Below are 27,694 nucleotides of genomic sequence, written 5' to 3'. Positions count from 1 at the left end.
TCGCATAGTAAAGTATCACGTCTACAAAAGAAGCGAGAGGCAACATGGTGAGGTCAGGAAGATGTTAAGATATATCTACGCAGTGAGAGCTACACCGGAAACCTACAGGTGGCAGTGAAGCTCAGTGCGAAAAACATTACTTTGAGATCTTTCCGTCTTTATTTCCCAACGCGGCTCTTGCTGAAATAATAGAAATACTCCAAAAGAGCACATTTAATACGTCGCTCTTACTGGCAATTTATAGACTAACTATTACCTAATTCCCCGTCTCTAATGTATGCCTTGGTGTACTCTGACTTTCGCTTTTCTTATCAGTTCCTTCAAATCCAGTTTCAGGTACACGAACAGGATAGCTACGATTTGTACCCAAACCATAATGGCCAGGCCATTTTTTTCTCAGCTTGGGATCATACTAAACTCCCGATCTAAGGCGATTCATTTTTAGAACAAGTCGAAATAATTTTCGGAAGCCATACCGGTGATAAAATATCTAAGTAATAGTATCGGAATACGAAATTTGCAGCTCATATATCAGCTATTCGTATCCCTTAAGTTGTCCCTGATATGATGACGCTGTGATGTTTTTTACAAACGGAAAAATTCTTAGGCAAAGTACCTATTAATATATTGAAAAATCATGACTTTACGGAACATTTCTCTGAAAAATTAAGTTTTTTCGATTACGAAAAGTGGTAAAATTTAGTTTAAAACCATTTGCTTATTACCCTGTTTTTCAAAAATTTCCCCCGTGGTTTTGGACCCCCCCCCCCCACACGAAAGTAATTCCTGGCTACCCCCCGTAGGCGTGTGGCATGGGGTGTTAGGACATCAGTCGTCAACAAAAAATAAAGGAAATGCAAGCACCGAGTTCCGTAAAGCATTAATAAAAGTCCTGCATTTTTCGGGGGAAAAATTAATACCTATCCGTTTGTCACAATATCTCTTTTAAGTCATCGTATTTTCTCAGACCTAGCATTGCGTTGAGTTTCTAAGGCGATGATCACCGCGTAATCAATCATTGAGCTTTATTAAACAATAGCTTTGAGCGAGTATCAACAATATATTGCGCATTCTCACCCTACGTCCAACCTTAATTATTTATTGTCCTTATAAATCCAGAGTACTTAATAAAATGTCAAAAAGGCTGGATACCCAAGAAATACCGTTTTCAAGGTAACTGCAAAGTGCGTACAAAAATGTTTTCGTTGCCATAGCTGAGTAACTAAGGAGATTTGACCCCATGTTCATGGAAAAAATGCTTAAAATTATCCCCCCTACAATCTCCTAAAGTATTGCAGATTCCTCCTAAAATATCCTCACAATCCTATTAATATTAATTGGGATTACTTCAGTTGTTTTAAATACAGTTAAAAGGACTATTCTCTAATCTTACCCATAAGTCACACAAGTCTAGACTAAGAACCAATATCACCCATTTTGGGATTAATAGTTTCAGAAAAATATAATCACACATATTCTTCCAAACTTAATTATCTAATGTACTTAAAAATCCAGACTATTTAATAAATTGTAGGAAAAGTTCGGTGCCAAGGAAATACCGTTTTTACGGTAAGTGCAAAGTGTATTTTAAAATTGTTTGCGTTGTCATAGTAATTAAGGAGTTGCGACCCCATGTTCATGGACAAATAATGCTTCAAATTGTCTCCTCTACCACCTACTGAAGTTTAGCAGATTCCTCCTGAAACACAAGTTTAGATTTATACACAATATCAGAAAAATCCGGCTGTCACAGACAATCTATACTGCTAAGGGAAGTTCTCAACGATTGCTATCGTGGAGAAGGGATGATTTCGACGATCATTCCTCCTCTTTCTACGACCTTTTCACTAACGCCAACACTCAATTCTCACTCCGTGAGAGAAAATCGGCAAATTTGATCAATTTCGGAAACAAACGAGGGGGGATTTCCGCGCAAAAGATGTCTCCTCTTCATGAGCCTAATTTCGTTCGTGGAAAGATCTGCTGAGGAGGAAACACTTCCTCCCACCACTACCTCCAACTCCTGAGGCCTCCCAATTTATTCATGGCGCGAACCCCGAAAGAGAAAGGGTTTGCTAGCAACTTGATGATCCAAGCACTATACCTTGTGGAATCCGTGAGAATAAATCGAGGTTGGAGCTAGCTAGAGGGCAACCGGTTCGCCCAGCCACCGGGCCGGGTGTAATTTATAGAGGATATTGAACTCCCCCCCACCACGGAAAGGCACAACTTTCACATGGCGTTGGAAGCGGTCCAAGGAAAGGGAGGAGGCAAGGGTCTTCCACTCCTACACCCGCTTGCAATATCTGGATCCAGCCGACACGGTCGACCCTTTTCGTCGGCTATGTCCTGCCACCCAAAAACCCCTGCCTCCCATACCGCTTTGCCCCCTCGAATATTACGCAATCCATTGCGCGCTGAATGTAGACATTAAGAAGAAGAAGAATAAGGGATTCTATTCTCTCTCCCTCTCCATTCGACCCTGGCCTATTATTCGTTGTCTTTTCTCAGAATCCGGAGAACGTATCTCCAATGCTTTACATCAGGGTTTTCTCCTATTTTCGCATCGGTTTCCACACTATTTTCATCCGTTGCTGATTTTTTCGCAGGTATTACATCGGGTCAGATGATCCATGTAGGTCGACGTTTCACTGTAATTCATTTCTACCATCATTTCCAATGCTTTCCATCATAACTTTCTCATATTCTCCACACCCAGATTCGTTTCCAGACTATTTTCCTACTTGGCTGAATTCTTCTCAGGGCATTAAACCGGGTCAGATGGTCCATGTTGGTCGACGTTTCGTTATTGTTCCTTCTCCCATGTTTTCCAGTGCTTACCATCAGGTATTTCTCAGATTCTCTGCACCCGCGTCGGTTTCCAGAATAAATTTCCTATTTGGATGAAATCTTCTCGGGTATTACACCGGTTAAGTTGGATCCTGTTGGCCGAAGTTTCGCAGGAGCTTTTTATCTATCATCGTTTTGAATGCTTTCCATCAGGACTTTCTCCAATTTTCTTGACCCGCATCTGTTTCCAGACTATTTTCTTCTTTGAATAAATTCTTCACGGGTATTACGCTCGGTAAGAATATCTACGGCTCTATTTTTCGCCAGTTCTTTTACAACATCCTTAGGGCTTAGGTCGGATACCGAAGTTCTGTCTTCCTGGGTAATTATATGATTCCGCATCAAATAGGTCGTCGCTGATTGATGGAGTCTAGGCCACTCAACACTGTCCTTTTCATTATTAGGTTCCAAATCTTGGTAAGACTAGTAAGAAAAGTAAGGTAAGACAAATGTCCTTCTTGATGTTATTTTTGTGGAGCTGTCACCCTTATGCCTTTTCTTTTCCCGGAATACTGAGGGGATCTTTCCCCGCTATCGAAGGCGAGATATCTTTTTTTTAATAGCTTTCAAACATGGAGCAAAGGAAATTAATAAAATTGTTAACTACTTAATATTTCTAGTGACATCACCTCAAGAGAAACTTGGTTCAACCACCCAACCTAGGTATATTTCTTTTTGTGATACCTGGGTGACTAATCATTCCAATCAATGTAAGAATTCATCCATTCAAGGATTTCCACGAATCTGATAAATTTGCATGATGAGTATTCCAATATAAATCGACTGCTTGCGCAGAGGTGGGCATATTTCCACGCAAAATATATTATTCCAAATTCAAAAAATTCAATTCCAAAAGCAATCGATGTAATACGCTTCAATTAATTGAACCATCGGCGACTATTTTGATCGATCGAACAACAGTAACATATTAGCGGCAATACAAAATTTACAGGTGGTCTTGAATTTATCGAACCGTCGAAGGCAATTCCGATCGATCAACATAATTCGATTTCCGACAGTCGAAATATTTTTGGGCTATATTTCTCAATCGAGAGAACGATTTATTGTATTAGAAATCAATGTATGATTCGATTCATTGAACCAAATACTACGGCAACTTTTAGTCAAAACCACGTGCTAGATAATCTAAATCGCGTAAACCACGAAACCCGTGAACTATTTCGGTTGATCTAACAAAAGACACATCTTTGTGTGAATTTAATAATTACTTATTTCATTCAATGTGTCGATCATTCGGGGGCATTTCCGATTTTTCGTATATCATAATTCGATTTTCCATTATTCGAAATTATCTTTCGTGCATACATACTCAGCGAATGGAATAGTACACCATGAAGCAGGAAACCAGAGCAGGCGAGCGCAAAATTTCACTTTCATCCTCGCCAGGCGCAAAGGCGATTCCACGGAAGGTTATACATTGCAGGGTAGGTGGGCATCGGGGGTAGGGAGAGAGAACAGCCGAGGTCAAAGGTGAAAGGGGGACACACGCTACGCTGTGGTGGAGAGCGCGAAATAATGACCTCACGCGAGTCATGTTCACTCCTCCCGTCACCGACAGAGGCCTCCACCTACCTCTCTCTGATACGGTGATATCGAGAGCGAAAGGTATTTCACACTTTTTTTTCACTTTCGGTCGATTCAATTTTTTTGTTTTGGCGGAACCCCACAACACAAAATGCCCTCTACAGCTCTAAAACTATTCGCTCGATACGCGTGTACAACGTGCGTATATATTTAAAATTCCGCGAAAATGGAACGACGGAGGGGAATGATAATCATCATTTTGGGCGTTCGATAATTACGGCGAAGCGAGAGTCAACGCGGGTGCTTATATCCTCGGCTGCTCTAATTAAAGTTAAGCGATTAAATTAACGAGCCGACCTCACTCGAGAGTTTTTTTCCTCACTCTCTCTCTCTCTCTCTCTCTCTCCCTCTCCACCGCAGATGTGGCATCGATTTCCGCCACGCCTATCGCAATCCCTCGCCCTTCACTTCCTTCCTGCCCTACGAATTCGTGCATGCGGAAACGTGCTGCAACCACAGCCGAAAATACATTTTTAGGGACGTCCAGTAGGTACGCGCCAACCACGACCTTATTATGCACTTAAAAAATGTGCCGCCGAGTTAACAATAGTTGAAGTTCGAAGAGCTTGCTCTTACATTACCCACTAAAATAGGTACAGCAGTCCTATACATATGCCAGTAAATATTGTATCAAAATACAAGTTAATTTTGTTAACTGGATCTGATTTAACATACGAAAGCGCATTGTCATTATACAGGGTTACCATACATGTTCTACCACCCATGTTCTTCATTCCACCCAAATAATTCGCACATGCCAAAAAATGCTACCGAAACTTTTAGTCAAAACCACGTGCTAAGTCATCTACAACACGTAAATCAAGATCAAATTAACCAAAAATGTGTGTTCGGTAGTGTAAAATATATAAATTTCGCTCGAACGACCTACAAAATAACCACGAAGAACTCGTTCTCTAGTTAATCAATATGATGGTCGGCGAATCCCTTCTACCAGAAAAAAATATTTTGCCGAATTAAATGTTAGTTTAGCTAGCTAGATTTAATATGACGAAAGAGTATGTCGATTACATTTTTATTTCTTCACTTTCGTCAGACATAATTTCTACGTCTACCCCGTCTACGCGAAAACGTTCCGTAGCTACCAATTGTCAAAACCACAGGCTACTTTTTCTACCATGCGTATAGCACGACCTTACGCAATAAAACTGTGCCAACGAGCTTACAAAAGACAAACCTGAAAATATCAACCTTAGGGTTATTCAGAGTTACAGCTACTGAGCTCATTTTATTCTGCAAAGAATAATCGTCATATCATGTGATATCAACTTAGGAATGCGTATCTTAATTATATTTTAATAGCTTCACTAACCATGGTATCCCATCCTGCTGATACATTTTCTACCTGCTACCACAGGAAAAACTACATTTACCGCTATCCCGCCTACAGAAACCGTGTCAGGAAAGACCTGAGTTCGGTAAAAATCTCAAATGGAGGATTTAATCCCGATCTTTCTGCCATGGCAGATGCTTTGCCCAAAAACATTCGGTTTCCAACACTCTGCCAATTAAACTCACCAGATCTAATGCCACTCACGAAAGACAATCAGGTTCATGCCATTAATTTCTTTTACGCTGAATATCCTTTCTGCCAACGAATTCGTCCCTACAATGTCATATCCATGACGGATAGAGTTTCAAGTTTAACAATCCTCTCCACATGCATCACGACGGGATGCACCAATGAACAAACGAAACATGAACCACTGTGAACTATCCTCTGTGATAGCATGTGAAGTCCTTTACGTCTTACAGAGAACATTTTGTTCCCGCATAACGGTCAGTTTGCCCAACTTGATTAAATTCGTAAATGCGAGTTTTCGTCGTAGTAATATTTTTATCTCGTCAGTTATGTCCGCCGTCCTCCACTTTTCCTTCAGTAGATATTACCGTGCGAAAAAAAATATCATTAGTTGCCAAAATTGAATCAATGAGCTTGAAGGGGGGGAGTAATTTTTTTGCTGACGTATTAATATTTGGAAGTCATCCCCATCAGTAATTAGCGAGTCCTTGAAAACTTAAATTACTTTCTTAAAATAGTGGAATCAAATGTAACCAACAAATAGTATGGTATTCTTATTCATCATCGCATCGTTAACCATACATATTCCGCTATCTCCACCCTTATAAACGACCAAATTCCAATATGGACAAAGATTATATAGCATCACAATGCCCTCATGGAAACAAAAAGAGCTCTCATATCTATAAATGGTTTCCAAAACTCCCGTGTATAAGGTCTTTCTTGATCTTTCGTCCAGTTTGCGAGTCAACCATAATCATCCCTGTAGGGGGGAGACGGATAAAGGGGAGATTTAGTCATGGACAGAACCCCAACCGTCCCAAAATGTTCCGACCGGTTCCCGCCAATAACGATCCTCACAAAAAAATAGTAGAAAAAAGTCGAATCCTTTTTCTTCCCCTCCAACATCCCCGCACTTCGTGGCAATAAAGCCATCAGGGAGGGGAAGGAGGTATTGGGCGGGTAGAGTACGCAGGTGGCGGAATGCCTGGATATAGTGGTGGCAACTTGCTCTCTCGGGCGGCAGCCGAGCGGGGGGTTGTGTGGGGGTATGGGAAACTGGGGGAGGTTTTGGCAGCTTGGCTGGTTGGTTGGTTGGTTCCAGAGTTTTGGCGCTCACAGATCTCACTCTCGCTATTCCGTCCGCCATATTCCAAGCACGACACGACAACCCTGGAGGGGAGGTTGAAGTGGTGAAGGGTGCAACCCCAAACGTCCGGCATTCGTAGACATGCGCCTATCGGAGTTGTGAATGTGATTTACGATCTCGATAGAAGACATTTCGAGAGCCGAAGGTCAAATTCACAATCGATGTCATTTCGATTTCGAGAGTCGAAGATCAAATAGACGATCGATGGTATTTCGATTTTCATCGAGGGATCTATAGCGTTAATGTCTTTATTTTTGACTGTAATTTGCAATCTCCTTAGAATACATTTGATTGTCATCGAGGGACCTGTATCGTCGATGTCTCCATTTTTTATTATAATTTACGATCTCAATAGAAGACTTTTCGAGAGTGAAAGGTCAAGTTGACAATCGATTGTCGTGGAGCGATCTTTATCGCTAACGTCTCCATTTTGATCTCTAAACTCGTAACAATTAAATTCCATTAGCTAGGCATCGCTGACGGATTAGTTGAAGCCCATTCGGCCCATCCAAGCACAGCCGACTCCCATGTAATTCTGATGGAAAATGCACATTTGAATGCGGAGAGATTGCATTTTGAGGAGTAAAAATTGCAGAGTGAGATCCAAGTCATGTTTCCTTCAAATCGCAATCGCATCCGATATATGTGAGCTGAAAAGTAAATTCTAAAGTTAATTTTTCATCCATTTGAATGGAGGTCCTTTTCAAGTTGGCCAAATTTACAACTTCTTGGCATCACATGAGAAGGAGCCATCAGCATTCCTTAATCTTCATTTCAGTGACATACTATATCCTTGATGTCTCCATCCACGATGGTCATTAGATTTTAAATGGTTTAAATATTTGACAGTGTGTCCATAAATATTAAGCAATCGCTGGTCATAGTCAAACGTTGAGATGACACACCAAGAATTTAAGAAGGCCATTGACATTTGTCATGATTGTTCGATGTAGGCCATAGAGTAATAAACAAATGGATGTATATTACTTAAATGGGATGCCCTTAAAAAAGAATTCGTATTCACTGATATCGCTCTTCCCTTGTGTCTACCATAACACTTCCGAATAATAACACACTGATAAATTATATTTGTCCTGAATGTAAACAGAAAGGTCATTCGTTAAGATATAGTGCGCGTGTTGTGTGATCAGGTCATTTACATTTACTCGACCATTTCTCCAGTCGCCGTCCTAAATACCCTGAATGCGACATAGCAAGGACCCACGGGAGGATAAAGGAATAGCGGTCGAGCCTTAAGACCCTAGCAGACCACCTATAAGTAGCCATAGATATTCTCGTAAAATCCTGCAGAATTAACGCTGGCCATTCAAATAAATAAGTAAATCAAATAAGCGAAAATGGGGCCTAATAATTTATTAACTACAGACATCTGAGCTTCTCATCTACAACTATCCATTAAACCCAAAACTCGACCCCTCCGACCGATAAAATGCTGCACTTGAAGGCATTAAGGCACATAGGCAGGGATCGGGCAGACCCTGAAGAACCTCTGACACCCTATCCTTATTATCCTTCCATGAATTACTGAAACAGCACCTTTCTTTTAGCATGATAACCCAGTTTTCCACAATTCAATTCAAATCATCGACATCGCGCCCCAACTCTAAATACAGATACTAGCTCAAAGGCAAAAATTTCGCCCATCGAGCAAGCCTAGGCATCGGATCGTAGATATGGGGGATTTAGAGGCGCCTGCGCCTGGCCTGGAAGAGGGAGGGGAGGTTTGGACCCAGGGGTGGGGGATGGCGGTGTAAAATCGTAATGCGCATGCGCGGATCCTCGCGGCCGGAGGGGTGACGGATCGAAGGGGTTGCTCTCGGGAAGTGGGATGGGGAGAACGGAGGGGAGGGGGTTTGGCTTCGATCTACTGGAGCGTGGAGGGCTGAATGGGGGGGGGAGGAAGGGACAACTATGGAAGGGGTGGGGGGTTTGAGAGGACAGCGGATGGAATAGCAAAGAGGTGAAAGGGGAAACTTGTGGGGGGGTTGTTTTTTTGCAGGGAGAGAACTATTGGGGGTGAGTTGAGTAGGGGGTTGAAAGCGAAACGGATAGAGAAAGTGAAAAGGGATGGTTAAGAGAAGGGGGTCGGACACTCACTGACGTATGGTGCGGAGTGGGTACGAAGATGCTGAGGTTAGGTGGAGTTGGGGAAGATACTGAGTAAAGGAAATAAGCGATGTAGTAGTAGACGATGTTTAGGATTCGATTCGGAAAAATAATAAATGAAACACGGAAAACTGATCTGTTAAACACGAGGCTGAAAATAATGTATATAGAAGTAGATATCCTACGAAGTAAATTAATTTTTATTTTTATTTATTCTGAAAATAATTTTTATACATTTTTTCCGCGAATTTTAATATAAAAATTAATTATATAATTATGGGAATAATTCATAGAACATGTTTATTCACAAATTTTGTGAATAAACATGTTCTATGTTCAATTTGATACATGAGACGGCTAAGGTAGACGAGAAGGTTATACAATTTAAAAATTGTTAAAATATGGTGGGTAGAAATTTTTATCCATCCAATCACAAATCAAGAAATAAATTGTTTCTCTTATGCATTAGAGAAGCAATTTATATCTTGATTTATTATATATGTCCGAACGAAAATATCAAACCCCCTTTCTAATCGCTAGAAAATATGTAAGTGTTAGATAAAACATATCGATGGCTAAGTTCTAACAACACGTATCTCAAATTCAGCCGGTATGAAAGAGGTATCTTAAATAAAGTGTAATAACATTTTTTTAAGTACAAGCAAAAAACAACTCTATGTTTGCTAATAAATGCTTCTTTTTCATAACATGAACTTTTGGTTTTCAAGTTCAGTGCAATCAATTCAATTTTAATGCATTCAAATTTAATAATTTTTTGCTCTCCTGAAAAGTTGCTATTTTTGAGATACGTGTTGTTAGAACTTAGCCATCGATATGTTACCTAAGCAACAGGTTTTCTTTCGTATGTAGTGCATGTACACTCCGTCTTTCAATCCGATGTAGGTTTAGCTATGTAACGATATAATTCATTACAGACTAAGCGAGGAATAGTACTCTGGTAGTTGATTTTTTTGTAGTGGGAGAGCTAAGGATACGGGGGTGTGGTGATCAGGGGGTTGAAAGCGAAACGGATAGAGAAAGTGAAAAGGGATGATTTATAGAAGGGGGTTGGACACTCACGGATGTAGAGCAGGGAGATAGGAAGAAGATGCTGAGGCCACGGACCGCTAGGCTGAGATGAAGGGGCGGAAATTGAGTTAAGGGAAGTGGCGTAGGCTATAGACGATGTTCAACTTCCGATTCGGAAAAATAATATCGATGACACGGAAAACTGATTTGCTAAGCATTCGGTGTGAGAACATGTGCATTCAAAAGAAATATTTTGCGATGCGCACTCAGCTCTTTGTAAAAAAAAATGTATAAATATTTTCGCTGTATTATATCTTTCGTCGTTAATAAATGCCGGTTCCAAAAGGTTACTAAGTTGAACGAGATTCCGGTGTAATAACTGAGCCTAAAATTTGATTTGATTCATTGCTTTAATATTTTAGGAATTAATATACAAGTGGATAACTGAAGAATACCGGGACAAGCCACGGTGATATCTTTATGGAGTCACCCGCAATTAACAAGAATATTTTCCTTAAGTTGGCAAAAAATGTATGAAAACAAATATATTGTTCCCACAGGCTAATCTTTAACTAAGAATATAATCTTTGCCAGCCGCGTTAGCGGTTCTAAGTCTTTTTCTACCACAGGTGCGAGGTGGTCGCGGGTTCGAGTCCCGTCTGTGTAGGTTGCTCCAATTCATGGCATGAATGCTCGTGAACGTTTGATTTCTAAGTAAAAAAACACGATGAAAAAGGTCAATAGAGAAGTTTTCGGTGGCAGAGGAATAAATAAATAAATAGCACAATTAATCTACGCCGCGCGAAAATAAAAATGAAAAGAATCGCACAAGCTACATTTGACGGAGAATAAAACTAGATATTAGCAGAATGGAATTAGGTGAAAACATCGCAGAATGGGCTTAAGGGGAGGAAAATGGTAACAGAAGGGGGTAATAGGGAGAAACGTGGTATGGGAGGGGGTAAATAAGGGTGGGGTGAGATAGGGGGTAAGGGAATTTGGGGTTAGGGGTATACGGAGTGGTGCGTACGGAGAGAAGGGTTTGGAGGGTCGAGATTGGGTAATTCTCGTGGTTTTCGTAGGGTCTGCGATCAGGAGGAAGGAGGGACGTTGGAGGAATATAATGCAAGGGGTGGGGAATAGTACGGGCAAAACACTCCATATACCCTTGCTGTGTAAAAGGGGGGGAATGTTTATAGGGGCGCGAGTCGGGGAAATGGCTACTCTCGGGAAAGAACGAGTGAGGAGGAGGAAGAGAAGGTCTCGGAGCCCACGAGGCGGAACGGAGAATTGCAAATTAGGATACGGACCCTTTCTTTCCGTCCTTTTTTTTCGCCGCTCTCCGTCGTAATCCAAGCCATTTAGCCACGAGTCGGCAAACCCCTTATCGATCACCATCCGAGCTTCTTTTGTCACACTCCAACCCCGGGATGAACCACGAGGTTTATTCGAAAACCACATTGATGCCCAGGGAAGTTACTTTGAAACGAAACAAGCTCAGTAACAATTTCACCTAATGCCATTGACAAACCTGCAATTTCCATGCATTCATTATTCATAAAATCAGAAGATTCAAGCGGGATGGAGTAGAATTTTTCCATATTTAAATAAACGTGTGCGATTTTCCAGAGCTATAACATTTTTATTCCGACCTATGTTTCGATGATACCACCTTGACGATCATCGTAGTGAAATCGAAACCTAGATCGGGATGAAATTGTGATCATCGTGAAAATTGCGAGCGTTTATTTCAATACTTTTTATATAATTACTTCACTCTCTGTGGAAGCAAGATCATAAAAATTGTGTCATGTTAAACAAATGATAACGTAAAAAATCCGAAGATTCATGTGTGATGGAGTTGAAATTTTCCATATTGAAATAATTACTTGCAATTTTCCGCCACAGTAAAATTTAATACGATCTAGGTTACAATGTTACTGAAACATCTGAAGATCGCGGACATTTGGCAGTATTTATTTCATAATACAAACGTCGCATAATGTTTTTATAACTGTAGGCAGTGATTCTGCCAGGTTGCCTTACGCGTTTATCCATTTTACTGGACAAAGTTTCGCCAACGTTCCTGTTGGCTTAGGTCCACTGAAGTGACTTGAGGACCTGAGAAAGCCAACTGGAACTTATATTGTTCTGCAAAATTGATGAACACGGAAGGAAACCCGGTGGAATCGCTGCCTCCCGTCAATAGCTCCACGGAAGCATACTTGAAAATGTTTTTTGACCTGGATCCGCCCAAAATATTTTTTTTTTTATTAATAATTGATATTCTAGGGGAATGCTAAGGGTCTCATTTTTACTACATTCCGAAAATATTACACTCATCAATTGTGTAGTTTCCGAGATACAGGCTGTGACAGAAATGTCACAATGGGTATCTGTTGTCTTTTGGTGCAAGGTAATATTTCCCCAGAAAAAGCAAATATTTTTCGCATTTCAGCTGCGCAGTTCATAGAAATGATAAAAAACACTAGAAAAACATATTAATGTTGTGCATATTATTACTTAAGTAAGTACTCTATTTTCAAGCTTTTGTTTAAATTTAAGGTAAATTATTGAAAATTTAGCAATGATTTTCAGAGTTCCATTGCCCGCGATTCATAATATTTAAGCGGTTCGCGATGAATTTGCTAACCATTCTAACTAGAATTTGCTAACCTAAAAAAGCTCGAGGGATTTAAATCCCATCCCTTTTTTCATCGCTCGCCACGTACCGTTTTCCGTGGCTGAAACCATCGCTGGTAACGCCCTTTAGCCAATCGGAAATACTGCCGCTAACAGCGATTGTAACGCCGCGCTTATTTGGCTTTTAATTGATTAAGTTTCCTGGATATCACACAATTACTTCACTTATTTTTTACAGAGCGCGACCCGGGCTTCAATGAATTGTCATCATCTTCAGGCGCAAATTAAAAAAATTAAAATAGAATACTACAATGTTAGTCGAGAGTTTGTGAATGTTTTAATTGAATGACTGTAGTCAGCGAGGAAAGTGACGGAAGAAGCAATGGGGGAAGGGGCGGTGGGATGACCGCGTGATTCAGAGAAATTATTGTTTGAGCGATTACTCTTTTATTTTTTCCAACTTCCCCGTAAACAGCACATAGTGGCCTTTATAACGGAGGAATATCAAAGCACGACACAACCTTCCTTGCCCTGGAAAGGGACCACCTACACAGGCGGGATTCGAACCCACGACCTACGGTTTGGCAGGCGAGGACTTTACCCTATATCTTTTACTTCACCCCACCGCCACCGAGGCAGGCAATGGTCCCTGTAACCTATCGCTGGAGCTATCATTCTGAGGAACGAAAAAAATGAAAGTATAATTTAATATAAGACACGGTCTCAGGCGTTACTGTGTGGAATTGCTTCATTATAGAATAAAACAATATAACTTTGTTTTATTTCACACTTTATTTTAAATAGAACGACCCGGGTTTCAGCATTTAATGCTATCATCATCTGTAATTTAAGCTTAAGTCACTACAAACGAACTTCATACAAAATGGAAGACCAATTCTATAATATAATATTCATCATTAGCTATTTCCAAGAATATTATCCATGAAAAAGGATATTAGAAGGGTTGAAGATGGGAAATGGTGTGTCCCTAGCTAATTTCCTTTCAAACCAGTGCCACGGAAAGGGTGAAAAAGGGAATATACGAGACGTAGCCGGCGTCAAACCGTTTGAATGAAATTCCCAGAATTCCAGAGCAAGGGTCTTCTTTGCTCTCAATCCCTTCTCTCTCTCTCTCTGCATGTCCATTCCCTTCCTTCCTTTACGGCGCTTCCAATTCCCCCTTTCGCCATTCCGACCGGACACTTCGGACCGTCTCCCGCCCACGCAAAGAGGTCCGACCCCACGCGCATAACATAGATGACCATGTATTTGTACGACACTAACCCACAGACGCATACAAGTCTGCGCTCCAGTCCGTGAGAACTGTTTTCGCATTCTCCAGCGAGTTCAAGCGAAGATGCTATTGTCGCGAAGAAATGCAGGTATTTATAAAATCCGAAGACCCAAGAGTGATTGTGTGGAATTTTTCCATATTGAAATAAACACTTGTAATATTTCCTCGGCTATGAAATTAATTCCGACCTTGGTATCAATTTTACTGTATCATTATCGAATCGTAGATCGGATTAAATTTTATAATCGTGGAAAATTTCATTTTCTTTTCAATGCAGGTATTTTACTCCTTGCGTCGTAGTCAATACGAGGCCTGCTTTTTTGAGGTTACAGGGTTTAGCAATTTAGTCACTATTCACGACGTATGCAAGTGTACTATTAATTATGATATGCAAAACGGCATATATGCCTTAATTTATTTTTCCACCTTCCAGGAAGTGTGATTTGAAGATCGCTAAATCACTCCGTATGATTGTAAACCTCACCTACAACATTCAAATTCATACAACTTCGGCAATAATTCGTTTTGAAATTCCTATACCCTTTGGATACTTGGAAAACCCTTGATTAAATAGAATATATTTGTTAACAATATTTCATTACTCAGGTCGTACCTTAATTACGCTGAAATCGTATGGGATCCGTCGATGTATAATTAAATCTGTTAGCAACATAAATTACTGAAAAGATGCGCGATTTGTTAAAAAACACTTTTTCACGAAAAAAAAGGCTGGGATGATTAAAAACCTGGAACGTTAGTGCTTCGATTAGTTGAGAATTTGAAAACTGACGCGACGTTAGTCATGTTAGATCCAAACTGTATTTCCAGACACGATTGAAACGATAGAATAAGAGATATTTTGTCGGACAGATGTATACAGAAATTCGTTATTCTCTCGAAAAATGAGTTACTTAATAAAATAAAGCTAGGAATCACTCAGGCATACAAATCTCCCGCAACGCTCACATTACTGTTCTGCTATTCTCGAATTTTTACAACGCTGTTGTGTCGAAACACTCCCTGCCTCACGCCAATTGAGACAGCTTGCGGGTTAGCATTGTAGATGTAGTTGTATTCTTGCGTCATTCCGTATTCCGAAGCAGCATTCGACATGCATTTTTAATGCCTCAGACCCTCTCCTTACTCAACCCAGCCCCCACGTAACCTTAGTTTCAGTGAATCCACGGGGGAATATTCCGAGATAAACTGGAAAAGGGGTACTGGATAAGCCCGAGGATACATTTATATATCCCGGTCGGAACCATATGGGGGTAGCGGATCATAATTCATTGCGACCTTCCCTTATATAAAAACCTTCCACTCCAGCCTTGTCTTCTTCTTATCCGGATGGAAGCGGGGGGTGTTGGGAGGGCGGGAAGGCTTCCGTTATCCTCCTGCCTGACGGACCCTCACTTTCCCTTCCCCCTGCTCCCCTCCTGACCCCCTAGTGCCGTAAAAAGGGTCCTTTTCAAACCTCAGAAGCCCTACGAGGATGCCACTCGCCCCCTCTCTCCTGAGCGGACCTTCGCTTTCGCGCGTTTCCCTAATACCCTCTCTACACTCTGCTTCGCCGTCGCTACGGCCTTCTTTCCCACTCACTCAGTGACCTCCACGGCTACCCCTCCTCCTCATCCTCACGGCCAGGTGTGACCGTGTAGTTGTGTGTTAAAAGTGTAAATTTATTTATTCAAAATAATGCGTAAAAAAGTTAATTTGCCGGCCTCGGTGGCAGTGGGGTAAAGTCCTCGCCTGCCAAACCGTAGGTCGTGGGTTCGAATCCCGCCTGGGTAGGTGATACTTGTCCAGGGCATGGATGTTTATGTTGTACTTTGTTAATGTTGGAAACCCTCGTTGTAAAAAGGCCATGATGTGCTGTTTACGGGGAAGTTGATAAAAAATAAATAAAATATACAGAGCACAGTCAACTTTTTGCGGAGAGATGTCGTGTAGGGACAAAGGAAAGGTGAAAGCTCATCTATTGTCATGCTAAGGTTAGATGATCAAACGAAATGTTAATGCCGAACGACAATCCCTCAGGATTACGACACAATGAACGTTAAGCCACAACGTTGTGTGGTTACTGCCTTCCAATCCTACTTCTGCCATAAAAATCGGGTAGTAAAGGAGCGACGTTGAAAATAGACCTTACTCTCTGACAAAATGTTAGTGCTCGACCTATTTTCCCCGTTAGTGAAGAGCAAATGACACTAGTGTCACTGCCGTTAGCATTCCTTTAAAACATTTAATATACATTGAAATTTTTATCTCTGCGCACTTAACTACGATATTATTTGACAGGGAACTAATTTTATCAATTTTCCCCATAAAGAGCAGAAATATAGAAGGCATAGGTATCAAAGAACTAACACGCTGGTTTTATTGAGTACCCATGAGTGTAGGACACTAGCCGTTAACGAATAAAAAGTAAAAACTCTAACTTTCCGCATAGAATTAAAGTTTTTTTTTCGGGGCGAAAACGAATTCCCAAATCTATCCTTTGGAAATATGATCGCTCTTAATGTAATGATCATGTCGGGCCTGAAAATATAGTGGGATTGTAATATTATGCTTTCCATATCACACTAAAAGATACCTATTCTCAATTGCTCTTGTCAACTTTCAAGTAAACCTAGCGCGGAACCTCCCGAGTTGCATGAACACGTGTTGGCATTCCTTCCTAAATTTACCACTGAGCACATAAAAAGGTTACAAGGAGTACTAAACTACCAGATATAGCATACTTTAGCGTAATACCAGACCACAGGCTATAGCGAATACTATCTTGGAATTTAGTTCTACGTTCGAATATAGGAACTCTGTTGCATAATATCACATGGCATGAGAGTTAAACACAAACAAATGATTTGCTGGAATGGCTAAGGCTCCCGCTAGCGAAGAGCAGTGGGCGATGCAGAGATGGAGGCTTAGAAATATAGATGACAGGCGAATGGTATCACAACGGCGTTAAGTTGTCCCAAAGGGAGCACAAGTCGAAGGACGGGAGGGCCTGTGTCATACATTGTCCCTTGGAGCATAGGCAACACGAGGAGTAGAGACGCGCTGCGTGACGCCTTGTGACCTGCTGCTTCTGCCTAACCAGATCATAGGGTGACCTCGATCGGCAAGCATGGCGTAGTGATGATGGTATTATAGCTTTGGGTGGATACATACTAGAACCACCTTGGCAAATATGTCACTATAAATATGATGAAACTTTCGGGGATAATAAAATACTTAGCAGAGGAGAGACTAGATTAAAAATCAAGTTTCGCTCTTTCCGAATAGAATTTTATAAATGCTTTAAATTTAAAACAAAATTATTGAATATTAATACATTTGATAGTCATCCAAGCTTGCCTTTAAATTATTTTTTACATAATTTACGTCAAAGAGTTCCTGTTTGTTACAATTAATGTTGAGTTCAATGTTAATGTAACAATTAATGGGAGAAAAACAATGAGTCAAGAGATAATGGACGGTAATTGTTGTTTACGCCGCTGAGCAGAGAATAAGGATTGTTCTAATGGAAGTTGTGGCGTGCGGGTGTACATGCTGTCCCTCCCGATGTAATCGCCGAAAGAACTGATAGAAAGTGTTTATAAAGTATATTAAACATATTTGTGAAGTTAAGGAGTAAATCAAAACGTTACAAGTTGATTTTTTCTTCACAATGAAATTACAAGCCTTGAAGAAGGTGCAAAAAAACAGTAACTGTCAAACAGTTGGCAGTTATCGAGCAGTTGTGGTAAATGTATATTCATTTATTAACAAATCCTAGAGGGAAATTAAAAACATACCTATAAATATAAGATGTTGTTTTCTAGTGGGGGGTGCATCAAAAGCAAAGTTTATAGACAAAAAAATACTGAACTACGTGGTGACCGGGTTGAATGAAGCAATGAAAACCATTAGGGAAGAAATATGAATTGCATGTCAGGACATTTGTCGAGCAAATAAGGGCGCACATGTTGAAATTAATTAACTTTGTAAAAGTACTGGTTGTACATAAAATTCATGAGATTATCTAGCAAGTCGTACGGTGAAAGCCATTTTTTGTGATTAGTAAATAATTTGAAAAATAAACAAGAATGTCAATAAGTTCAACAGATTCAGATTGGTGGAGGTTAGACATATTTAAATAAATAAAAGATCGAAGCACTTTTCCACAAGATTTTTTAATGCGTACAACGCGTTTCGGCTCACTGAGCCATCATCTGGTACAAGACACTGCAAAAAAAAAAGAATGTCAATCTTTTATAGCGCATCCAAGTAGTTTCTAAGTAGGCTTCCGCAGAGATTATGATGATATCTGGTTATTTTTCCGGGTATTCTTCCGCTTTTATCCATTTTGTATGACAATATTTTGCCAACGTTCCAGTTGGCTTCCTCAGGTCGACTGAAGTGTCGATGCAGAGGTCCAAGAGCACAGAAGGGCAGTAAAAAATAGACATTTCACCCAGTCAGCGGTGGCGGAACACCAATGGAGTGGACCGACACACAATATTGACTTTGACAACGCCTCTCTTTTGAACAAAGAAGGCCGTTACTACCCGAGAATAATCAGGGAGGCAATTGACAATCGCCAAAACAGCAAAGAACTTCAACCGTGAAGACGGCTACAATCTCGTCAGCGCGTGGAAAAGGGTCTTCAAAGATCCTGACCAATCAGGGCACACCTCCACAAAAAAGGCGGCAAACGGGGTGTATATAAGATGAACAACTTTCTGCATCGACACTTCAGTGTACCTGGGGAAGCCAACTGAAACGTTGGCGAAATATTGTCCTACAAAATGGATAAACGCGGAAGAATACCCGGAAAATCACCAGATATAATTTTATAGTGCATATTTCGATGGCAAATCTCTTGCGGCCAAAACGATGCGAATCTGCACCCCTCTGAAAATCGACCCTTTCCTCTCTGCGGAAGAATCCTTATCTCCCCCCACCATACGAGACTCTCCCAGCCTCCCAACCATCTCACTCTTCCCATCCCACTGTCTTCGTCCCTCCTCTCAAGCAAGGAGCTTCCCCCCCACCCACCTCAACCGCCCTTTCCACCCTGCCACCCTCCCAACCAACCACTCCCAACTCAACCACCCTCTGTGCCACGAGGAACAGGAGGCGCGCACATACTATGCGATCAATGTCTCCTCCGTGCGCCGCGCCGCTAGCCGCGCCCAAGCCTTCGTCTTCCCTTTCACTCTCCGCCACGTGGTGCTGGGTTGGCCCTCTCTTCTCGTTGGGTGCGGCTCTTTCACGCAGGGGGTGTGGGAATATGCGTGTCTACAGCGCGATTTTCAAGGGACGCAAAATTTAGTTAATTCTTTCCCGGCGAATTACTCGTGTCTCTCCGGAATTTCCGCTATTTTAATTAGTGGTACAACACTAGCATTTCAACGGACGACTCAACCATCGTCATCTAAATGAATAATTAACACGTTCAGTCCCGCTTCGGTCATAATGACCGAAACATGTGCTTCATCTTCACGCCGCTTCGGTCATTATGACCGAGGAATGAGCCTTTCTTTGAGTCGCTCATAGCATGCCGTCGGTCACAGCTACTTTGGCGACACGTACATGACGTGACCAACGTGGCGTGCATAGCCGAATACACACGAAAACCCAAGTGGAAAGAATCCAAGTATTAAAAAGAAAGAAGAAAGAAAAACACGTTGGCGCAATAATGGGCGAATTCGTCTACAAGTCCACGTCAGGGAACGTGTTAACTGTAATATATATCCTTTTAATTTTTAAATTTAAATAGTAATATATATCCTTTTACAGTCGTCCGTTCCTTTACGGCAATGATTCTTAAGCCAATTCATAATGAAGTTCTTGAAAAAATAGTTAGATCTACCGTTTCCCGTGTGTCCGGCAAAACACCGGCAAGCGAGCGCGTGTCTAATCAAGGCTAGATGAGTGCTCCAAGCCAGGTACACACACACTAATATTGACTTGCGCGTTATCTCGTAGATGTAGATACCTTTTTTTCATACAATGGCGGATAAAAAATGGCTTACAGAAGGGCGAGTTTATGATGATATTGAAGAAACGTAAGAATAAATTTCCTTTGATCTAAAGTTCTTTTTATTGTAATCTAGCGAGCAGTTACCGAGATACAGCTCTACTGACTCGAGCATCTTAACTCTAAGCAAGAATAGTTAATGTCGACCGGTATATAAATCATTGTAATATTCGTTCCCCAGCGTATAAGACCATACGTACATTTTTTCGTGCAATGCTGGTTAAATATATGGCTTATTTGAGGGCGATTTTGTGGAAATATTGAAGAAACGAAGGAGTGAATTTCCTTTCATTTGCTGTTCATTTGATTGCAATTTAGCAAACAGGTACTGAGATTTAGCTCTATTAACTCGGGTATCTTAACTTTAAGCAAGAATAGTTGATGTCGACCGCAAAATATTTCAATTTAATGCTCGTGTTACCAAACAAGGGGACTGCATGTTGTAGACCCAATTCCATCCCATAGCAGAATAATTTCTATTGCCACTTCGATCGCATTTTAATGTAAATGTCCGCAGCGCGGTGTTCGTTGCTATACGATCCGCTATTTTCCAATATTTTGCAGGATAGAGCTTGTAATTGCAAGGAATAGTATTGAAAAGTAATGAATTCGATAGCTAAAATTATCAAGTGTATGATTTTCATTTAATATTCCTAATTATATCTCATTTCCCCGAGAGCAAACTACGTAAGATCAGACCATATAAATAAAATAAGTGAGAAAGGCTGTAGATCAGACGGATTCAGAAAGTCTATCTTTCCAAGATCGATGAGAGATTATAACGGCAGCTTTAGAACCCATAAATACATTAGATGACTAGTAGTGTATCTTACTAACTTATGTAACACTTAATGTGTGTTTCTGAATTTTATTATTATTTCTCACAGCATATAGTAGCATAATTTGTTGGTATACGTGACGTTTTTGGACCGTGTGGTGTGCATGTGGGAGTGCTGCATGGTGGTGATTGATCACATCCTGCCAAACACCCTAGAGGTGGCTCGCAGGGTATTTTGTAGATGTATATGAAATTCGGATCAATTTTTTCCGTCAGAGTGGCGACTTTTGTAAACCCATTCAAATGCGTGGACGTTGACATTGCATTTAGAGACCGACTCCTGTTTTGTAATATTCGTGGTACCAATATACAGATGCGCCACCGTGTACCTACCGTGTCTGTTTGCTCCACACGCGGCCGGAAAGCCATCCGACGTGGCCACGTGTCGAAGATGGGTCTTGTCTCAGAGCACCACTCAACGTACACATCCCCACTATCCCTCCCCGAAAAACTACCCATCAGCTGACCCGTTTCTCCTCCCATGACTCCCTCTTCCAACCCTCCCTGCTACCGATTTTCAAGCCCTGAAGTGACCGATGGAAAAAAAAATCCCGTAAGGCAAACCAACGAGGTAGATTTTAGATTCTAATCTTTTCGTTTGAGGGGGAAAATAATTTTTTCCTGCTTCACACCCATCCCATCGGCATTCTGGGTCAGGAAAACGGCTGTAGCACGTACAGTATGACAATAGGTCTAGGTTCGGAGGACAGTTGAGGGCGAAGGGACAGGAGTAGGGGGTGCAGGAGTGGGACAGGGAACGTGGCTCGAAGGCCGGAGGTCAATGGCTTTTGAGTCTCTATGGTGACCGGCGGCAGAAGGGGGAGGGGGTAAAGGTGCATGAGACGGCACTGCCCTGTGTAAATAGAGGGAGAGGCTAGATGAAGCTTGCCCCAATAGTGTCTCATCCCAACTTCTATCCGTGCACCTCTGCCCTAAATTTACCAAACATTAGAACAGCTGCTTCAAGGGAGTTCACGGCGGAAACTGGTGGGCTGCGAAAGTCAAGAACAGCGCGTAATCCTTTATCTTTGTACAAAAGCAGGGATAAAAATGCAATGCTACAAAATTATGAATACAACCTTATCCATGCACCTAGACTTGAATTTTTGGGATCATTCAAACAAAAACGTGAATGCAGTATTTTAAATTGTGCTTAGGTAAAACTAAAAGAAAGAAGCCTGTATTTCACATTATACTCGGGATGAAGGACAGAGAATATCGCAATCCAAGTCCTCTTACAAAGCCACAACAAAAAGGTGAATGCTATGAATAAGTAAATATCAGATGATGGTAAATAGAAGGCGTCACTAATGTGCAAACCAATATAATTTTCATGAATTCCCATCGTCATAGAAGGAAAGCAGAGGTACCTTCGTATATCCCCTATATTCATAAATACATTGTTACGCCCTTACTGTTTTAATACACAGTGACTCAATATTAGGTGCTACCACGCAATGCATTTCTATCTGTGGTCGAAAACTGCATTAAGTTTGTTGAAAAACTAATCAAACCGATAGTTAGCTATTCTTCAGCCCATAACTTCAACATTGAAATAAACAATTTCTCGCAACAACGGCGTAAACACCACCAAAACATACGTTGAACTTAGACGCCCAAGAACTAATTCACGAGAGAGACAACATGATGGTCGGCAGTGCCGTAAAAATGTACAGCAACAAAGGTATTCGAATCGTTACGACCATGAATTGACAGGTGAAAAATTACGCCGTGGCTTAAATATCACCATTTAAATGAAACTTAAGCACCGTACAATACTAATTTCCGAGTTCTACAGAATTATGCCATGAATAACGTAAAATTAGTTGGATAATAGAAAACCGCATATTCCAAAAAGGGAAAATTTTCTTCTCTGATGAAAATACATGTAATTAACCTTGGCTTAAATTTCGTTTAAATCCTTAAAATATCAACGCGAAAGTAGTACTTTCAAAAACTATTTAGGTAAAACTAGAATGAATCCTTAACTTTGATTGTTTCTGGCTTTACTTTGTGAAAATCCGTTCTGAACAATAAAAAGTTATGGTACATTTTCACACGATTTATTCAATACGACCGGTTTCGTCGCAGAGGCGACATCATCAGGTACAGATATTAACTACTTTATATATGTAGAAATTTACTACATTATTAAATTATTATTACATTATATTATTATATACTATTATATATGGTTAATACAACGATTTCTGTACCTGATGATGTCGCCTCTGCGACGAAACCGGTCGTATTGAATACATCGCGTGAAAAAGTACCATAACTTTTTATTGTTTTATGAATCCTTAAGCCTGTATTTCAAACTCTACTCTTGACTGAAGGAAATGGAATATTTCAATCTACGTCTCCCAACAAAACAACGAGCAAGGCGAATGCTAACTATGAATAACTAACTCAATGAGCCTCGGAACTGAGCATGAGTCAAACTGAATGTGTCGGGGAGACCAAACATTTTATTAGCCGTCCTTTCCGCTTGACTACACTAAACAAACCCTCCCGTTAGACTGCACAACGATTCTTTCCATCCTCGCCCCTTTCCAACATCCTTGTGACCATCTGTCCGCCAGAGTGGGACCATTGTGCATCTTCCTAGGCAGCCTTCCTGGTGTCCCGAAGAATGGCACAAATACATCGGTGCGTGCGCGGAGTCAACGAAAAAGAAAATAAATCTTTCAGCCATGCGAACTCAACGGGCCACCTCAAGGTTGTAAGACTTCTCGCCAAAAACTCCAAACAGAATTGCACCATGCCTCCTACGGGACACCTCAAGGTTGCGTTCAAAATGCAGAATTCACACCAAAAGATAAGCTCCGAATAGTATTTCGCGACGCCAAATTCTTCGTCGTACAAAGTACAAAAGCGATACTAACTATTGTTGAAGCATTTTTTTTACAAAATTTCATAGCCATGAAACACTCACTGTAGTTTTAAGTATTCGTACAAAGACCATCTTGGATTAAATGTATAATCTCACACGTAAATAACATGGTTTCAAATATTTAGTTCACAATGTAAAACTTGCACTCCGTGAAATAGCCTATACTCCATGTAGAAATGCAGGCATTTAAACAGGTATTAGCATAATATTTCTTGAGCTACAATTCCGTATAGAATTTTTTTGTTAGATCACCAATCCCGCAAAAAATCGGATTTATCTGTCGGAGGACGCATTACGGATTACAGTGAAGAAAACTGAACTTCAAAAGTCCAAAACCCTGCACAGCTGTGCCGTACCGATCAGATAAGCAGTAAAAATATTTAGTTTTTTCTCTAATAAGTTACATATTATATGCTACGGAGTAATTTGCTAAGTAATACCCGTTGTTCCCCAGGAGCACAAATAGGTTTATTTCAAAAGCAATGGAATTCAAATTTTTGGAAAACGTGAAGTTTACGATAGCAAGACATGAGTAATTACTAACCTCTCTTATGACCCTACAAGCTATACACTCAATGAAGGAAAAGTCACCAAGAACCAACAATTAAACTACAAACAAGAGAAGCGTACATTTTTAGAAAAAAAAAACGCCATGCTATCCGAGTCTTGAATTAAGTTCCCGACAGAAAAAGACCCGCTAGATACAAATCTAACATCTGTACCTTCATCACCTATGGAGATGAAAATTAGAGGAAAGTAATTCTCCCAAGAATTGTTCCAGAACTTCAATTACGAAATGAAAAGAAATCCTTCGTCACGAACTCTCCCTGAAATTAGATAATCTTCTTGCCTGGAATGACTTCCTGCTCCAGCATTAACGTTCCTTAGAGAAAAATTTGCGCCGAGTATGATTAGCGTAGAAGGAGAACAGTCGAGATAAACTTCTCACTAAACCCTAAGTTATCAAGGTCCGCGCAATTAGAAATGAGAAAAACAATATCTTTCCAATTCATCAGGCGAAAAAAACGTTTTGCTGATTTTTTCCGTAGGATTTTGCTACCTATTTCTTCTCATTATTTCTGAATTAAAGTCTTCCTTCAGTGTATCACGTAGAGTTACCATTGTGTTAGCAAAGTTGAATGATATTTAAGAGAGGTAATCTTTTCGTCCTGACCTTTTTCGTCTCTGTTAACGCTTAAGCATCAATCAGGGACAGTCCTCTTGCCCATGCGGAATTAATTTAAGTTGTCTTTTCAATTCTTACGCAACGCTTAACGTAAAACAAACGAGAGGGATTATAAAAAGCCAACATTAGGCCAGTGATAAATACCTACATGGACTGAAATAGCTCATTACGTGTAACGAAACTAATCCGACAACCTGTGACGATCAGTGGCATTAGGAGTATTCTTTCAAGAGTACGAGATCAACCAGAGAGAACGGCAGTACAGCTAAATGTAAGGAGCTATTAGTGGTTTGCTTTCTCGAAGTAGATAGACCCAAAAAACATTACACAACTTTAAGTAAGTTCCCCAAAACCCCAAGGACCGTAGTTCTCCGTTCTTTTCTAACTTTTAGCAAATAAATGCTGCAATGAAATCGGTTAACTCGGTGTAAGTGACACAGCGGCCAATTCCAAGAGCATATAAATGCATTACTTTTACAATTATTCACTTGAATTATCCACAACTATGATCTCTGATTTTCGCCCACAACATCATTGGATATTTTCTATCAAAGCTTATTAAAACAACTTGTCTGTTTCCACACCATTTTATTTTCACCGACCATGGTTTCGGCAACTTGTGCAATTGTCAAGGTACATAGCCTTGGGTGACAGCCTTTTTATAGGTTTTTCAGGAGGGGGGAGGAAGAGGGGGGATGGTGTGTGTCTTAATTCCGAGGTTACTGATGACGTCAATGGGCGATGGGGTGGAGGTAGGGTAATGTTCATAAGGGGTGAGAGGAATGGGAACATATGGTCGTTACATAATTTAAAATCAGCGGGGCAATTCGCAATTTCAAACTGTTCTAAGAAATCCAGTTTCCGCCCCTTGTCATGCGCATGTAAAATTTTTGCATCAAAATTGCACCAATGGTGTTCGTCATTTAAATGTCTTGCAATTCCTGATGAGTCGTCATTATTTAAGAAACATCGTCTATGTTCTCTCATTCCCGTTTTGTTGGCCAGACTGGGAGGAGTTTTAAAACGCAACATTCACTATGTCCACTTGAGTGAGTATTGGATAACAGTCACACTGTAAGTTTTTCAAGTAGTTAAGCCATCTCGTCGACAAGGCCATCAAAGAGTACTAAACACAAGTTAACATAAAAAGAAAACACTCACCAATGACTCCGTTTCCAATATCAGAAGGCACAACAGGACAACTTCTTGGTTCTGTCCACAGACCTGAAAAGAAAACGAGAGATATTACTGCATTAAAAAGATAAAAGAAGCTTATAAACTATTTTTCCGACACAAACCGAAACGGTAAAAAGTGCGAATAGGTACTTACTTAGTACAAATAATGTGTTTGGTAGACAGGAAAACCGATTGACTCTAATTGACCTCTATGAATAGGGTAGTTTCCTTCATCAAAGAAAACGAAATGCATTGATTGCTATTCGTTACCCACCATTAGGGTTTTCATAATATACAAATTATTTGGTTTTAGAAATTCCAGTTTAGACGAACTGCAATGGTCAATTTGAACCTCATTTGAAAAAGGCCAGATTTGCGCCCATGCGATGCCACTCCAAGTGACGTCACAGGGACCTAGATGCTAAACGATTAGATAGGAGTTCTGCATCGTCTGAGATTACCAATGCATGCATGAGGCACAGAGCTCAGGAAAACATGTCTTAATAATCACTTATCAAAATTGTTGAAGGTCGGAAAGTTTCCTTCGTTTGATAAGGTAGTAATAATTCATAATTAAGCCAAGCGCTACCTGGTAGCAGGGTACTAGCTACCTGCTAGCAGCCTGCGTCGCATCAGCGCTCAAGCCTCGCCTCAAGGTCACCTCACAGGGCGGCAGCGGGAATCAGAACGATGCCACACGGACCTTTTTCCCATCATTCCTACGTAGCCGTCGCGTTTTCGCACGCTTGAAAATTTTCACTTTTCGTTTAATCGCGAAAAATAGATATCGTCATTTAAAAATTTAAAAGCGTGAAATGCGTACTCCAGGAGTAATAATCTTTCGATTTAGGCAATAAAAAAATAATAGGAAACCACCCTATTAGGTAGAAAACAATTTCGTCTCAACCCTCGTGATTATCTTAAAATATCGCACTGTAAATAAAGCAAACAATAATCTTACCTGATAAATTCTCGCAACACAAAGTATACGCCGAAATGTTTCGGGGAACTTGCCCAGACGACACCAATGTTTTCCCACCCACTGCTAGCGGCTTACTGAGCTCTGACGCGACGTGAGGCGCTGGATGTCTCAAGGTACGACTCATGAGTGCTCGCGCAATAGAAATCAAATTCGCCGCCAACGCAGGGGGAATAGCAACCCACCTAACCCATTAGAAACATTTGACGGTCGCCCAAGGTTATATTCGATCCCAACAGATTTGACTGGTTCCCCAAGGTTCGCCTTTTCTCGCTGGGGTTCTTATCCTAAGATTCGTCCTAAGATAAAGAGCCAAACTTTCAGGCAACACCTCATAGAAGAGAATGTCTTCAGAG

General features: G+C 40.7%; 1 long non-coding RNA gene across 1 annotated transcript in view; it reads right to left on the bottom strand.

Moving 5' to 3' along the window:
* Positions 1-27,405, bottom strand: part of LOC124169349 — a 148,899-nt gene extending 121,494 nt beyond the window's left edge. The window contains exons 1-2 of the long non-coding RNA XR_006867101.1: positions 27,321-27,405; positions 26,345-26,407 (exon numbers count right to left, since the gene is read on the bottom strand). This is a non-coding gene — a long non-coding RNA (uncharacterized LOC124169349). The remainder of the gene's footprint in view (positions 1-26,344; positions 26,408-27,320) is intronic.
* Positions 27,406-27,694: the final 289 nt, after the last annotated feature.

Source organism: Ischnura elegans, chromosome 12 (assembly GCF_921293095.1).
Source record: "Ischnura elegans chromosome 12, ioIscEleg1.1, whole genome shotgun sequence".
NCBI classification, from domain to species: domain Eukaryota; kingdom Metazoa; phylum Arthropoda; class Insecta; order Odonata; family Coenagrionidae; genus Ischnura; species Ischnura elegans.
This window is presented reverse-complemented; position numbering and strand designations above follow the sequence as displayed.